Below are 16,300 nucleotides of genomic sequence, written 5' to 3'. Positions count from 1 at the left end.
ATGTGTTTTGAGTTGTAGTACCGTATGAAATAAAATTGTATTTAGATTAGTAGTGACAAAAATGACTTTTTGACTTTTACAAATTTAAGTTAGAATAAATTAAAAGTCAATTAGTGTATTGTGGTTTATGTTTGAATTGACTTTTATTATTGATGAGTTAGTTTGCAAGTTAAAACTTATTTGGATGATTAAAAAAAAACAAGTTCAGATGTAAAATGATTGAAAATTACATGAATTTTGTTAAATAATACCTGTATATATTATATGAACATATGTGATAATTTTAAGAGAGATATTAAATTAAAGTTATAAATGTGCATTATTGGGAAAAATTTGAACATTCTAAAAGAAAAATACATAAACTTTGGCTAGAAAAAATTGGATAAAGGTGCCCAATTGAAAATCTAATTTGTGAGAAAGGATCTAAATCAGAGGACAAGTACTTTGTGCGCATCAAATTTAATTTACATAGTACCAATACTCAGTGTGTATAAAAATTTATCAACTACTTCTCACCAATTAAATTTCTAATGATAATTTTTTTTCTAATTTTTCCCATTTTATAAATAATGATAAAGAATGATAGATTTTTCCCCCAAAAAAATGACAAAATTAATCTAGTAATATTATGCTGATCATAAACTTTCAAAGTTCCAGAAAGAAATTATCTACTTATAAAGATTATTTTTTCTCACCTCCAGGACCCTACTGTCCGCAAAACCTTTAGTCATCTTAACCTACCTTATAATCATAACGCCTCATTTACTTCCAGACCCCACTCTTTTAATTAGAATGACATATAGGGTGCATTTAGCTTAGTGATGGCAAAAGTAGCTTTTGTGTTATCTGATTTTTACAGAAGTGTATTAGGATAAAAGTTAGTTAGTATAGCTTAATTTATGTTTGGATTGATATTTGTAGAAAAGTGATGTGAAACGAACAAGACAAAAAGGGGAAGGGATGAGATCAGATAGAAGGGAGAGCAAAAAAGAGAGAAATTGAGAAGGAAAATAACTGTCTGCAAAATCAATATCCAACTCTACTGTGAAAGTGAAAACCTAACAGTATATATCCTAAACAAGTAAACTACTTAAAATAATAATTAAAAATGAAAATAAGGAGGAGTGGGGATTGGAGGTAACTATGCACTACTGATTAAAATAAAATAATTAATTAACATGAAAATAAATTAAATTAAATGGATTAAATGGAGGTCTTTGCATCTTTTCCCCTCAGGTGGGAACAACTTGCCACTGGAGAGTTAGATAGTGGTTACTCATCAAGAAAGCCGGGTCTAGACGTTGAAACTCATCCTCGGTGAGCCATGTAGCATTTGAGTTAGCACATCATTTCCAATAAACAAGGTAGTGGCGAATAGAACCTATGCGAGTCCAATAAACAAGGTAGTGGCGAATAGAAACTATGCGAGTCAAGGTCATCTACTCATCTATCATGACATCAATGGCTTCAACAAGTGGTGCAACACTGGGCAATGGTAGAGTTGGGCTATGGTGGAGTTGGGTACATGTAGAGTCATCAGAACACAAAGGGTGTTAGATTTAAGGTTTTGATGATAACAAAGTAAATAGTTAAACTTCTCTGCATATATTTATTGATGAGTGTTTATCGATAACTTTATGGATAAATAGAGTATTCGATCATGTATTAGATAAATGATTGAGTTTCTTTGAATTTAGTTACTATTAAGGTTTTATCAATAACCTTATGGACAAATGCGTCTTTGGATAACGTTATGGATAAATGCGTTTTTGGATAACCTTATGGATAAATGCATGTATCGATCACGTATTCGATAAATGGCTAAACTTCTTTGAATAGTGCTATTATTAAGTATTTATCAATTACTTGATTGATAAACAAGGTTTTTTGATAAGCCATTAGATAAATAGTAAGTTTCTCTACATAACTATTAAGCTTTTATTTGATCATCTATTGGATCATTTGTTGGATCATGTGTTGGATCATTGGTTGATAGAAAACATATTAGATAAATGACTATTTATTATGAGTTCAAATACTGTTAAGTGTTTATCGATAACATGTTAGATCATTACTGTGCTAGATAACCTGTTAGATAAATAAACTATTCGATCATCTGTTCAAACTTTGTAAAACTGTTTAAATATGATTACTATCAGGAAATTATCGATCACTTGATTAATAATTCAAATGATCGATGAGCTATCAGGTAAAAGGGTTAAGTTTCTCAATATTGATAAGGTAATCGATCACCTTATCAATTAAGAAGTTATCGATCATGTTTCAGATAATTGGTAAGTCTCTTCAACTCGCATATTGTTTGGAATGTTTTATGGTTTATCAATCATTTTATCGATCATTCACTTATCGATAACTTGTCCTAGAATTATTTGACAAAACTTCTTTTTGGTTGATCAATCAGCTATTTGATCAAATCCTCTTTGTTTTACTCAGTTCAAATTTCTCTTAGTCAATAATCAATCACTTGATCGATAATTAAATTATCGTTCATTTAATAGATTAATGTTATGGTTTTCTATCTAAATCAGTCTAAATCTTTTAGAATAGCTTTTGCAATAACTTGTTCAATCAAGTCTTTATCAATAATGTTTCAGATTAATGTGTTTAAAGTATTTTTCCACAATAACTTAAATTATCAATCATCTGTTTGATAAAATGATTATCGATCATCTGCACCAAAAACTTAAAACATTTTTCTTTAAATTGTTCTTCACAATGTTTTTCATAGAAATTTATGCTATATTATCTTTAAGCTTTTCTCAACCTTCATTAATTATTTTATACTCTTGTAAAAAGTAGAGAAGGCACCTAATTCAAATTACAAGCTTTTCAGATAAATTTTCTTGATAAAATCACTTTGACTACATTTCACCATTTATCGATCATTTGTTCCCTAAAGTGAATGATCCATAATGACATTGATAAATGATTTCATCTTTTAAGTCTGATACCTTTTCTATTAATCGATAACTTAATTGATTAAGGGCTTATCGATCAAGACTTTGATAATTTGATTCTTACCTGATTTTTGATTTAATGATCTTTATTTTCTGTGTTAAATCAAAGGATCAACATTTCTTCTATTATTCATTCATATTTGCTTGAGAAGAAAACTTATTTTTATATTATGACATTTTCACAGGTTACGATGCTCAATGGATACATTTTATAGGTTCAAGCTACTAGTGTCAGAAGCATTTATTATGAACAACCGTTGTAATTACCGAACACACGAAAGCAATATCCTAATGACTACAAGCTCTTCTGTCCAACAGAAAATTGAAGATCTCTAACTATAAATGGTGTGAAGAGTATTAAATGAAGTAGTGAATATACCGAGCTACCAATTGTTGAAATTAATCTCTGCATTCATTACTCTGTTTTTAATTCCTGAGCTTTAGTGCTTAACATATATACTCTAAGAGAGAGTTTGTGATTCTTCTATTCAAATATGTGAGTGACTTAAGAGTGTGGGACTCTTGAGGGGATTGTAATCTTACGGGTAGTAAGGGAGAGTGATTAAGAGTGACTCAATTGCTGTACTGAGGCACCAAGAGCCTGTTGAATCTTAGGGAATTAGTGGAAAACTCAGAGGAGCTCTAACGGCTAGACGTAGGTCAATTGGTTGAGAACGAACCAGTATAATTTCCTATGTCATTCTTCTTCTGTTCATCCTCAGTGAAATCTTTCTAAACTTGTCTCTATGCTTTATTTGGTTATTTATTTTATTAAGTAGATTTTTAATATATCACCCAATTTACCCCCTCTTGGGTGAAACTACCACTAACATTTGATATTAGAGGAGGTCTCTTTGAAAAGGACTTAACTGTCTGAAAAGAGATCCTAAATGGTAGGATTTGGTGACAGTGTGCTATTCGAACGTTGTTCAACGACAAAACCACCGGGCTTTAATTGAGAGAATTTTACATTCTGGAAGATAAGAATGAAGATCTTCATCAAAGCTACGGAATACGGCTCATAGAACATAATAAAACATGGTAACTTGTTCCGATGAAGATCATAAACAATCAACAAGTTCCTAAAAGTTTGAGTGAGTTCAATGATAAAGATAAAAGGCTCATTCTGCTGAATAATAAAACAATCAATATTTGACCTATGCCTTGAGTCAAAAAGAATATTTTCAGGTTTTAAGTCTGGAAACCACAAAAGAAATATGGGAAGCACTAGAGATTGCTCACGAGGGAACAACTGGAGTGAAACAGAACAGAATCAATACTCTCACTATTAAATTTGAATTATTCAGAATGAAAGATGGAGAGAGCATTCAAGAGATGGAAGTGAGATTCTCGCACCTCATCAATCACCTCACTACACTCGGCAAGAACCATAGTCAAGAGGATGAAGTGAGGAAAATATTGAGTAGACTCACTAAAGAGTGGGAACCGTAAGTGACAGTCATTGAGGAGACAAAAGGAGAATCAATTAGCTCGGTTGCTGCACTATTCATAAGCCTGGTAGAGTATGAAAGCAAGTAGAAGTACAAAAAGGAGATGAATGAGAAGAGTCACAAAGGTATTGTTCTCAAGGCTCAAGAGAGTAAAGTGTTGGTGCCTCAGTATAGTAATTGAATCTCTCTCAATCACTCCCCCTTACTACCCATAAGGTTACAATCCCCTCAAGAGTCCACACTATTTACTCTCAGAATTGAGTAAGAGATATAATGAACTCTCTTACAGAGTATATATATATGTGATAAACACTGAAGCTCGGTTCAGAAAAGTAGAGTATTGAATGCAACAGGAATTTCAACAGTTGGTAGTTCGTCTATTCAATACTTTATTCAATGCTCTTGGTGCTATTCATAGTTAGAGTATTTCAGTTATCCGCTAGACAGAAGAGCTTCTAGCCGTTGAAAGATCGCTTGCCTATGTTTGGCAGTTACAACGGTTGCTCGCCATTAATGCTTCTGACACAATAGGTTAAGTCTATAATGTAACCGTTGTGCTTTGTAATCTACAGAAGTCTCTTAGGAACAAGTAAGCTTTATTCTTCAAGTAAATATAAATGAATAACAGAAAGGGTGATGATTCTTGATATTTATACAACAGATGAAAAACATAGAATCAATCGTCAGATATTCAAAAAGTGAGAAGAACGATTAACAATTTATTGATCATTTGATTGATAAACAAGGTTTTTGATAAGCCATCAGATAAATGGTAAATTTCTTTGCACAACTGTTAAGCTTTTATTCGATCATCTGTTAGATCATTAAATTGTTGGACCATCTGTTGGATCATTTGTTGGATCATGTGTTGGATCATTGGTTGATCGAACATGTGTTAGATAAATGACTATTTATTATGAGTTCAAATGTTGTTAATTGTTTACCAATAACGTGTTAGATCATCACTGTGCTAGACAACCTGTTAGATAAATAAACTATTTGATCACTTGTTCGAACTTTGGTAAAACTGTTTGAATATGATTACTGTCGAGAAATTATTGATCACTTGATCAATAATTCAAATGATTGATGAGCTATCAGGTAAAAAGGTTAAGTTTCTCACTGTTGACAAGGTCTTAATCGATCACCTTATTGATTAAGAGGTTATTAATCATATTTCAGATAATTAGTAAGTCTCTTCAACTCACACACTATTTGGAATGTTTTCACTCAATCCCCAAGATTGAGCAGGCTCTTGGTGCCTCAGTACAGTAATTGAATCTCTCTCAATCACTCTCCCTTGCTACCCGTAAGGTTACAATCCCCTCAATAGGCCATACTATTGAGTTACTCTCAGAATTGCGTAAAAGATATAATAAACTCTCTTATAGATTAATGTGTTTAAAGTGTTTTTCCACAATAACTTAAATTATCGATCATCTGTTTGATAAAATGATTATCAATCATTTGTTCCAAAAAGTTAAAACACCTTTCTTACTATTCTTCACAATGTTTTTCAGAGAAATTGACGCTATATTATCTTTAAGCTTTTCTCAATCTTCATTAATTATTTTATACTCTTGTAAAAAGCAGAGAAGGCACCTGATTCAAATTACAAGCTTTTTAGATGAATTTTCCTGATAAAATCACTTTGACTATATTTCACCATTTATCGATCATTTGTTCCATAAAGTGAATGATCCATAATCACATCAATAAATGATTTCATCTTTTAAGTCTATTACCTTTTCTATTAATCGATAACTTAATTGATTAAGGGCTTATCGATCACGACTTCAATAATTTGATTCTCTGATTACCTGATCTTTGATTTCATGATCTTTATTTTCTGTATTAAATCAAAGGATCAATATTTCTTCTATTATTCATTCATATTTACTTGAGAAGAAAACTTATTTTTGTATTAAGACATTTCCACAGGTTATGATGCTCAACGGATACATTTCATAGGTTCAAGCAACCTGTGTCAAAAGCATTTATTATGAACAACCATTATAACTTCCGAACACATGCAAGCGATATCCCGGTAGTTACAAGCTCTTGTGTCTAATGAAAACTTGAAGATCTCTAAGTATAAATGGCACAAAGAGCATTGAATGAAGTAGTGAATACACCGAACTACTAATTGTCGAAATTAATCTCTACATTCATTACTCTATTTTTTAATTCCTGAGCTTTAGTGCTTAACATATATACTCTAAGAGAGAGTTTGTGATTCTTTTACTCAAATCTCTGAGTGACTCAAGAGTGTAGGGCTCTTGAGGGGATTATACCCTTATGGGTAGTATGGGGGAGTGATTGAGAGTGACTTAATTGTTGTACTGAGACACTAAGAACCCGTTGAATCTTAAGGAATTAGTGAAAAACTCAGAGGCCCTTTGAGGACTGGATGTAGGTCAAAGGACTGAGATCAAACCAGTATAATCTCCTGTGTCATTCTTCTTCTGTTCATCCTCAGTGAAATCTTTCTAAACTTGTCTCTATTGCTTTATTTGGTTATTTATTCTAGTAAGTAGATTTTTTATATATCACCTAATTCACCCGCTTCTTGGGTGAAATTGCCACTAACAAAGGGGATGGCTCAAAAGTGTCCTAGTAAGGAATAAGATCATCAACATTAAATACCGGATTGATGGACAAGTCCAGAGGCAACTCTAATAAATATGCATAGGGCCCTAACTACTTTACAACATGAAATAGGCCAATGGCACGAGCACATAGTGTCACATGCTATTAATTTGAATTTGAGGAATTTAAGATTGACTAATGGCCAGGTAGTGTAGTGAAAATGTAGATGGAATAACTTTTGAAGTGAAACCCAGGAAAGGACTTGATCGTCATTTTGGAAAGTTTTGGTCAAGCAAAGGCAAAATTGAAAATTATGCCCGAAATTCCTGAAAATTCAAAAAATTTATGAAAAATATAATAAAAAGCTTAGGATAGTGTTTGAGACCTGAAAGGTGAAAATAACATGAAAATAATTTATTTTGATATTTTCTATAATTTCATGAAATTTTGGCTAAATAAGGGAAAATTGGACAAATTGAATTATTTAAAATATGTAAAGGCCTCAATAATTCATGAAAAAAATGAGAAAAATTATTTGAGAGGTTATTACGAATTTTGAAATTGTTTTTTCCCTTTGAAGATGTAGAGGTTAGTTTCAAAATATTTAAAACTGAATTATATTGGTAAAAAGCCAATTTCAGGAAAAAAATTAATTGAAGGAGTTATGGGTTAAAATAAAATATGATAAAATTAGGAGAACCTCTCCTCATTAAAAAAAGAAACTAAAGAAATAAATTTTTGGAAGCAGTGGATTTAATAGGATCAAAAAAATATTTAACTGATATTATGAGATTATACAATATAATAGTCATAAGCTTTGTTTACCCAAAACAAAAAAATATTATAAGCTTGGTGAGACAAAATTTTTTGCTATTTTTCTCATTGGAATGGAAGCAATAATGAGGAGGGCGGACGTAGGTGGAATAATACACATAGTGAAAGGTTAAGCTTGGAAGAATGGAATTATTAAATAAAAAATTATAATTTCTCCACATTCGTGATAGATGGCATATGAGGTGCCCTATGAGGTGGCATTTTCATTCAATAAGGAGGACACTTAAAGGGCTTATGTGGCATGATCTAAGAGAGAAAGAAGCAAGATTTGAACAAGTGTTATGTAGTGAAAGTAAATGGTGAAATTGGAAGATTACCATAGGGTAATTAGGCTTGTATTATAAATACTCCCTTCCCTCCTTCATGGCCAAGTTTTGGCCAGATCAAGAGTGAAAGTGAAGAGAGAAATTTTGGCCAAGGAGGAAGAAGAAGGAGGAAGAGGAGATCAAGCCAAACTTAGGTCAGACCAAGAGCTACACTAAGGTAAAAGTTTAGATTTTCATCTAGTTTATGATGTCATATGGTTTGATTATTTTCAATATGTTTTTGATAGAAGTTAAAGGTTGGAAACCCTAGGATTTGGTACTGTTCAATTTGGTTCATGATGAGATATGAATTATTTAAAGGTCGTATATGGATTAGGAGATAGAGAATAGTTGGAAAATGATATTTAAATCTTGTTTTCAGAAGAATTTAAAGTTTTGAAACCTAAGGTATCATTTTGGCCAAACCTAGTTCTTGGTGCTAGGTTAGATTTTTGTTATTTTGATGCTTTTAATGAGTTTAAAAGGTGAAATTATGTAGGGATATCTGAAGAATATGTGTTTGGAAGTATTAAAATTGAAAATAGAATTTTTGAATTCCAAGGGATACCTCTCGGCCAAGGTTAAAAATAGGAAAAAGAATTGGATTTTGATAAATATAAGTTTATATATGGATTCTACATTAAAAAAAATCATGTAGGAAAAGTATGTGAAAATTAAGTTAAAGAAAATGATACTAAAACTCTAAAATAAAGGTTAAAGGTCTACGGTTTTATGTTAAAAGTGTTAATAAAATTGTTAAGTTAATTAGAATGCCATTATTGTTTGCTTGATAAGCATTGCCATTGAACAAGGAAGGCTCAAGAACAAGAGGAAGAGATAAAGGGTACAAGTTTGTAAAGAGGTAGCAAGAACTTATAATTTTGATGTTGAATTGCATTGGTTGTTTATGTTATGTGTATATGCCATGATGTGGTTGAGTTTTGAATGTTGAAATGTGATTAACTCCTTGTATTGATATCTTGGCAAATATGTTTAGTTGAGTTGTTGAATGGTATGTTATGTGCTCCCTTTCTATGACATGTTAACGGCATCATAGTGCATAAGTTAAATGCTTGCATATGACATGAACTAAACATGCATTTTGATACTATGATTGATGTTCTTTGCTATTGGGATTTCTTTGAAATCTCACCCCTATTATGTTTAAATCCTAATCACTTAGGAGATGGAAGTACTAAAAGGAAAGGTAAGGAGGTGTCATTGCTTGAAGATTTCTTCCCTTGTTATGGACTTTTAAACTATGTTATGTAATTATGTATTGGCTATAATTGGTTGACTCTTATACATTGTAAAGCATGGTTAGAGTATTATTATGTGTTGATTGGTGTAATAAATGATATCCATAAAATGATATGGCATAATGGTGCAAGAATGCAGGTTAAAAGGGATAAAAATGACCTAATTTGCATATATTTTTAAGTCCACATGATTCTAAGAAAATGAAGGAATTTGATACTGAAATTTGGCAGTCTAATAGCTCTCATTTTTAGCTTTAAAATAAGTGGTAATCCATTAAAATTGAAATTTTGTGTAAAAAGTTATGGCTATCCAAATTTAAGCATAAAATCTTTAAAAAAAAATTTACCATATAAACAATGCAAGTTTGCGTGAAAACTGGGCTCAAGTGAAATGGATTTTCAAGTAGAGAGTATTTTTTCCTTGAAGATCATTCAGTAAGCTTCAAATAAAACTTGAAACCACTTCATTTCTATTATTCTAGATTTAATTATAATTTTTTAGTATTGGGCTAATTTTACGGTTATAATGACTAGTAACCCGAGGACAATTATTTTGAAATTTAAATTTTCCTAACTTAAGGACTTAATGAATGGTTCCAATTACTTCTACTTGATGTCAAAAAGGGTTAAAAACTAAGGTGTTACATGTAGCAACTTGTAAGGATTCTTTAGGAAATACTCAGGGCGTATGTAAGCCATGACGTGGTCACCAATGTCAAACTCCTGTAACGTTTATGGGTGTCAGCAACTATCTTGTACTTGTCATTGCTTAATGGTAACTTACGCCTAACCTCTGCATGAAGGTAATAACGGTGGCAGGTGAAGGTCTCAGTAGATTTAGAAGGGCGAATAGACAAGGGAAGGGGTATAAGGTCAACAAGTCATTTTGGGTTGTAACCCTAAACAATTCAGAATGAGCTCATACCAATAGATCTATTCCTCAAGTTATTATAAGTAAATTCTACCACAAGCAAGACTAGATCCTAGTTACTAGGCTTATCTCCACCTAAACTTTATAGTAAGTCACCTAAATTATGACTGGTCACCTCAATTTGACCGTTAATATGGGGATGAAATATAGATGAGAACTTCAATTGGGTGTCAAAGAGCTTCCAAAGAGTCTTTCAGAAGTAGCTAATAAACTTAACATCTTTATCTTAGATAATGGTAGTAAGTAGACTGTAGAAATGCACAACCTCTCTAAAGAACAGCTTTGTAAGGTGGGAGGCATCAGTAGTTCTACTGTATGGTACAAAATGAGTCATCTTTAAGAACCTATCAACCACAACCAAAAGAGAATCATGTCCTCACATTGTCTTACGCAACCCTAGCACAAAGTCAATGCTAATATCCTTCCACGGTGTCTTAGGAATGGAAAGGGATGTATGTAACCCAGTATGCCTTTTCTTTGCCTTTGTCGTATGATAGGTAGGGTATTGAGAGAAGATCTGAGTGATATCACACTTGAGAGAGGGCTAATAGAACTTTTCTTCCACTAAAGTCGTGGTTTTCTAAATGCCAAAATGGCTAGCTAAACCTCCAGTATGTAATTCCTATACAAGAAAATCACGAATCGAAGTTTGAGGAACACACAACCTAAACCCTCAAAATAGGTAACCATCATCAACTAAGAAATTCATGTGGTCATGGCAATTTTTGTTAATAACCTCTTAGTAAATGACTCAAAAATCAAGAGATGTAGTGTATTCATCCTTAACCCTATCAAATCCAATAACACTGACTAACAGGGTGTTGAGGAGGTGGATTCGTTGACTAAGAGAATCATCTACCTCATTCTCTACTCTTGGATAGTGTTTAAGCACAAAGATGAACTCTTGAATGAATTCACTCTATTTTACATGCTTGTCATTTAAATGTCGTTAGGAATTGAGGAACTTGAGGGCTTAGTGGTCTAAGTCAAGAACGAACTATTAGGGAAGAAGGTAGTACTTCCAATGCTCTAAGGAGTAGACAATGGCGTAGAACTCCTTGTCATAGGCAGAGTACTTCTGTTTCGCTTCATTAAGCTCCTCACTGAAAAAGGTAATAGGATAGCCATCTTGACTCAAGATGCCTCCAATTCCTATCCCTGACGTGTCATAAGTGACTTCAAAACACTTGTTAAAGTCAGGTAGTGCTAGAACAGGGGCACACAAGAGTTTCTCCTTAATGGTACAGAACACTCTTGAGACATCAAGGATCCAATTGAACTTATCCTTGTTCAAGCAATCAATAATTAGGGACATGAGAGCACTGAAATCTCATATAAAGTGTTAGTAGAATAAGGCTAACTCATGAAAGCTTTGCACTTTGTGCAGTAATTATGGTTCTAGCCACTCTTGGGTGGCTTAAACCTTTATAGGATCAGCACTTAGACCTTGTTTAGAGATGATGAGCCCAAGAAAAATGACTTGATTTTACAGGAAAGAACATTTAACGAGGTTGAGATAAAACTTTTCCTTCGTAAGGGTAAGGAAAACTTGCTCGAGGTGATTCAAGTGGCATCTCTGGATTTGCTGAAAACCAACATGTCATCAAAGTAAACGACAAGAAACCTTCCCATGTAGGGTTGCCGTGTAACATCCTCAAATTTTTTTTGGGGATTTAGTGCTAATTATGATTTAAGCTATATAATTAAAGAGTAAAATGATTTTTTAAAAAAAGCATATAAAAAATATAATAATAAATGTTATTTTTGTTAAAAAATGTGTGAAGAAGAAATACTTTTACAAGATAAATGTTTTTAGATATGTGTGTGTAAAAATAAAAAAATGAAAAATAAATTAGAAATTATTACTATCAGTATTATTTTATTTAGAGTAAAGAGAGAAAGTATTATATTATTATTATAATTAGAAGTGAGGCAAAATCCTAACCTTAAATCTCTCGCCTATAAATTCTCTTTTTTCCTTACACACTCAATGCTTTTAGCTGCTACTCTGTCTCTATAACCTTACAGGTGTCTCTCTCATTTTCCTCTCTCTTTTTTCTCTCGTTCCACGTTCTCTTTCCTAATTGTATCAAATGTTTACTTTCTATCTTTCCTTCTTCCATGGCTTATTGTTTTGTCTTCTTGTATATGTCTTGCCATGGCTTCTTTTCCCTTATCAAATTTTGTCTTTGGGACTGTGCATGTTTAAATATATAGCTCCTGGTTCCTAACCCCACTTTATCACTCTTTTCTTACATGTGTTTAAACATTTTATTTGCTCTTATGGTCTTTTTTTTCCCCCCTTGCTTGTGGTTGTAAGCTAGTCATAGTAACTCATTTTTCTTTCTCATGCGTGTTGTGTATATATATGTATGTGTGTGGGTATGTATATACATCCTATTTTGTTGTCTATAATAACCCACTTACTTTCATCAATCTATTGTCACACCTAAACCTTGCCCTTTTTAGTGTTTTAAAATTCCCATTCATCTCCTCTTTACTCTCCTAATGTGTGTGTTTTATTTGATTTACCTCTGCAACTCTTTTTCCTTCCTTTTGTGATGACTGGGTGTATGAATATATTTTAATCAAATAAGGATGACTCCAAGCCATTTCTCTCCTTTCTAATATCCTGTGTTTTCTCTCTCTTCCTTAGAGATACATATGTGTGTGTGTGTATTTTACGTCATCATTCTACTATTGCAAACCATTATCCTTTCTCTTTTAATTCTATTTTTATTTAACTTATTTGTTCCCTTTCTCCAATACAAGATGAGCTAGTGCATAAAACCAGAAAAACAACAAAAAAAAAAGGTATAGAATGGAAATGAAATGCTTCCCAAGTCTCATAGTGACATTTTCCCCTTGTTAATACAAGATATATATATATATATATATGTGATAAGGGTTATAAAGCTTACATGTACTTCACGTTGACTCTTGTTTCAAAAACATATTTTTCTGGCACCATGATAAATACCTTTCATTGTCAACAAAATATAAATACTAATATGTATTATGACTTTTAATTTAAAACTTGATGCTTATATCTATATATATATATTATAGCTGGGTGTGAGAGGGTAGTTTTAAGGTCTTAATAGCTTTAGGTTGTTTTAGAGTAACTCTAAAGTGGTTTTGAGATTTATATTAATAGATAATTGCAATTGTCATTTTGTAGACTCTCTTTGAGAACTTAAAAGTAACTTTATGCGATTACCTATTAAGCTGAGGAGTAATAGGTAACTCTGAAATTTCTTCCATATACATATTAATTATTTGTGTACATCATTACTGTTAGATAATTTGTAAAATAATTGTTTTAGTATGAAAAATGTATGTGTGTGTGTGTTTATATGAGATACTTACTAATCATCCAAATAAATAGAGGTTTAATATAGATATACATTTCTATTTTTACTCATAACTTATGCTATTAAAAAATAATTGTATTAATTAAATATCTTGATAGATATGATGATTGCATTATAATGAATTGTATTGTTGATAATTTGATTTATATTTTTATTATCTTAAGAGTAATAGTGTTTGTTGATATTTATTGGTATATTTTGTTATAACATCATTATCATGGCATATGCATTTTTGTCATAGACTGAGGTCCGATGGAAATGATATGTTGATTAATTACCATGTGGTATGCCATCATTCGGTGCATAGTAGATGGCACTTGTCAAGGCCCCTTTTCCCATGTTTTCCTTTAGCCGCGATTGTACTGGCAAAGTTGTGGGACATATGACACATTTTTAGCTTTGTTTTTTTAAGGAGAGAAGCCATAGTCCGGACTTGGGCTCTATACCTTTGGCCGGTTATATCTCAAGTACTAGTGAGCTTGGGACAATCCAGTTAAATAGATTAGTTTTGATTAGACTATGTGTTTACCTATAGCTCCAGTTAGCATAATAAGGATGGATGGTGATATAAGGGAGGCTGAATAATGCATTTTATTGTTGTGAAATGCATGTTATAATGAATATGGATTGATTGTATTTTTGATTTAATGATGAAAATATTTGTCCAATCTAAGTATTTGTTATTCATATGTGTATATATTTATAAAAATTAGTTTTGCTATTATATAAATGTTTTGGTTGTATATGTTAGAAAGTTCAGTTGTTATTAAGATGTTAGATCTTATCCCTTCCTTTAACATTTTTAGTTGAGGGATCTAGTAGAAAGTAAGGAAGGCATCAATGGAGTGAGCCATAAAGGTTTTGTACTCCTTGAACACATGTTATGTTATTTTTATTTACCATGACTTAAGACTTCATTATTCTATTTCGTTAAGATACTTTAAGGATTTATTTTGAAACTATGATATGCTTTGTTGTTTGGAGATACTCATACTCTTTTTGGTTGGTTTGGACACAAAAAAATGCTTATAGGCTAGTTATGAAGTACTTTTTGTTAATTATATGGATTATGTGCTTAAGGTGTTACATGCAACATGTGGGTTATCACTCTTATAAACATACTTGGAGTGTTCATTAAGCCAAAAGGCATGACAAGCCACTCATATAGTTAGTCTTGAGTTTTGAACATAATTTTCTATACATCTTCGGGTCTAATTTGAATTTGATAGTAGCCACTGTGAAGACTGAGCTTGAAGAACCACATAAATCTAGACACTAAGTTAAGCATGTCCTCTATCCTCAGGATTAGAAACCAATACTTGACTGTTATCTTGTTGATGGCTCAACTATTGACATACATTCTTCATGAACCATTTTTCCTAGAGGTTAGAAGGGCAGTGGCGACATAGGGACTAAGGCTGTGTTGGATGTAACCCTTCTCTAATAATCTATTGACTTTCCAGTTGAGCTCTTCCCTATCTTTTGGTTTTATCCTATAGTGTGGGAGGTTAGGGGGCTGTGACATGAGAATGAAGCCAATTACATGCTGAATATCTCACATAGGCAGTAGATCAAGGGGAAGTTCCTCAGGTGGAACATCTTTAAACTCCTTTAAGAGTTAAACCAAAGCTCTAGGAGATTGCTAGGTGTGGGTATAGGTGTAGGAGCAACCTTAGAGACAACATCAAGAATAATATCAACCTCCTTACATTCTTGAATGAATTGTTTCTCTATTAGGAGGTGAAGGTTGTGGTGCTCAAAGGTGGATCAATTGGTGGTGACAAGGCCCTTTCTTTTAGGGTCAGGTTTAACAAGGTAGAGCAAGATTGTTTTGCCCTTGTGTTTAAACATGTGGTTGTTTGCCTGACCATGGATGGTGGCATCATGATCATAAAAGCAAAGACATCCTAAAAGGATGTGGGACACATCTATAGGGATGATAGTATACAATACATCTTCTTCGTAGTCAACCAAGTGGAGGGAAATATGACACTACTATGTGATAGGTAGTAAAGTATTATCGACCCAAGCAACACAAAATGGCTTTACAAGTGGTTCTGCCTTTATTCCAAGACGAGCAACTCCTCAACTAGAAATAACGTTCCTTTTACTTCCACTATCAATAACCAACTTGCAAGACTTGTCACCATATTTCATGAAGGTGTAGAAGATGTTGTTTGGTTTTCATAAGTTGTCTGGTGATGGAATGGTTAGAAGACATCGTATCACTTTGAGGTGTTCTAAAAGTATTTCAACTATAATTATCTCTTTATCGACATCAGATGGACTATCAATAGGGTCAATGACAATATCAAGGGTGCTTTCCAATAATGTCTCTTTTTCTTGAGACTCCATGAGTAATGCACATTGTAGCTACCATAATGGAAAAGGTTTAGCTCATTTTAAATGAAATCCATGATAGAAAAGAATCAGTTAATGACTTAAAAGGTCTATCAAGAATATTTAAAATTCTTTGTTAACATTCATCCAAATTAGTGTTTTGAAGAAGTATTTAAATCTACTTTTGAAAGTATATATAAATGCATGCGAAACCATGTTAAAAACGGTTTAGCCCCGCT

This window comes from Neltuma alba, unplaced genomic scaffold (assembly GCF_004799145.2).
Source record: "Neltuma alba isolate B1F8T4 unplaced genomic scaffold, ASM479914v2 tig00010471_pilon, whole genome shotgun sequence".
Taxonomy (NCBI): domain Eukaryota; kingdom Viridiplantae; phylum Streptophyta; class Magnoliopsida; order Fabales; family Fabaceae; genus Neltuma; species Neltuma alba.
This window is presented reverse-complemented; position numbering follows the sequence as displayed.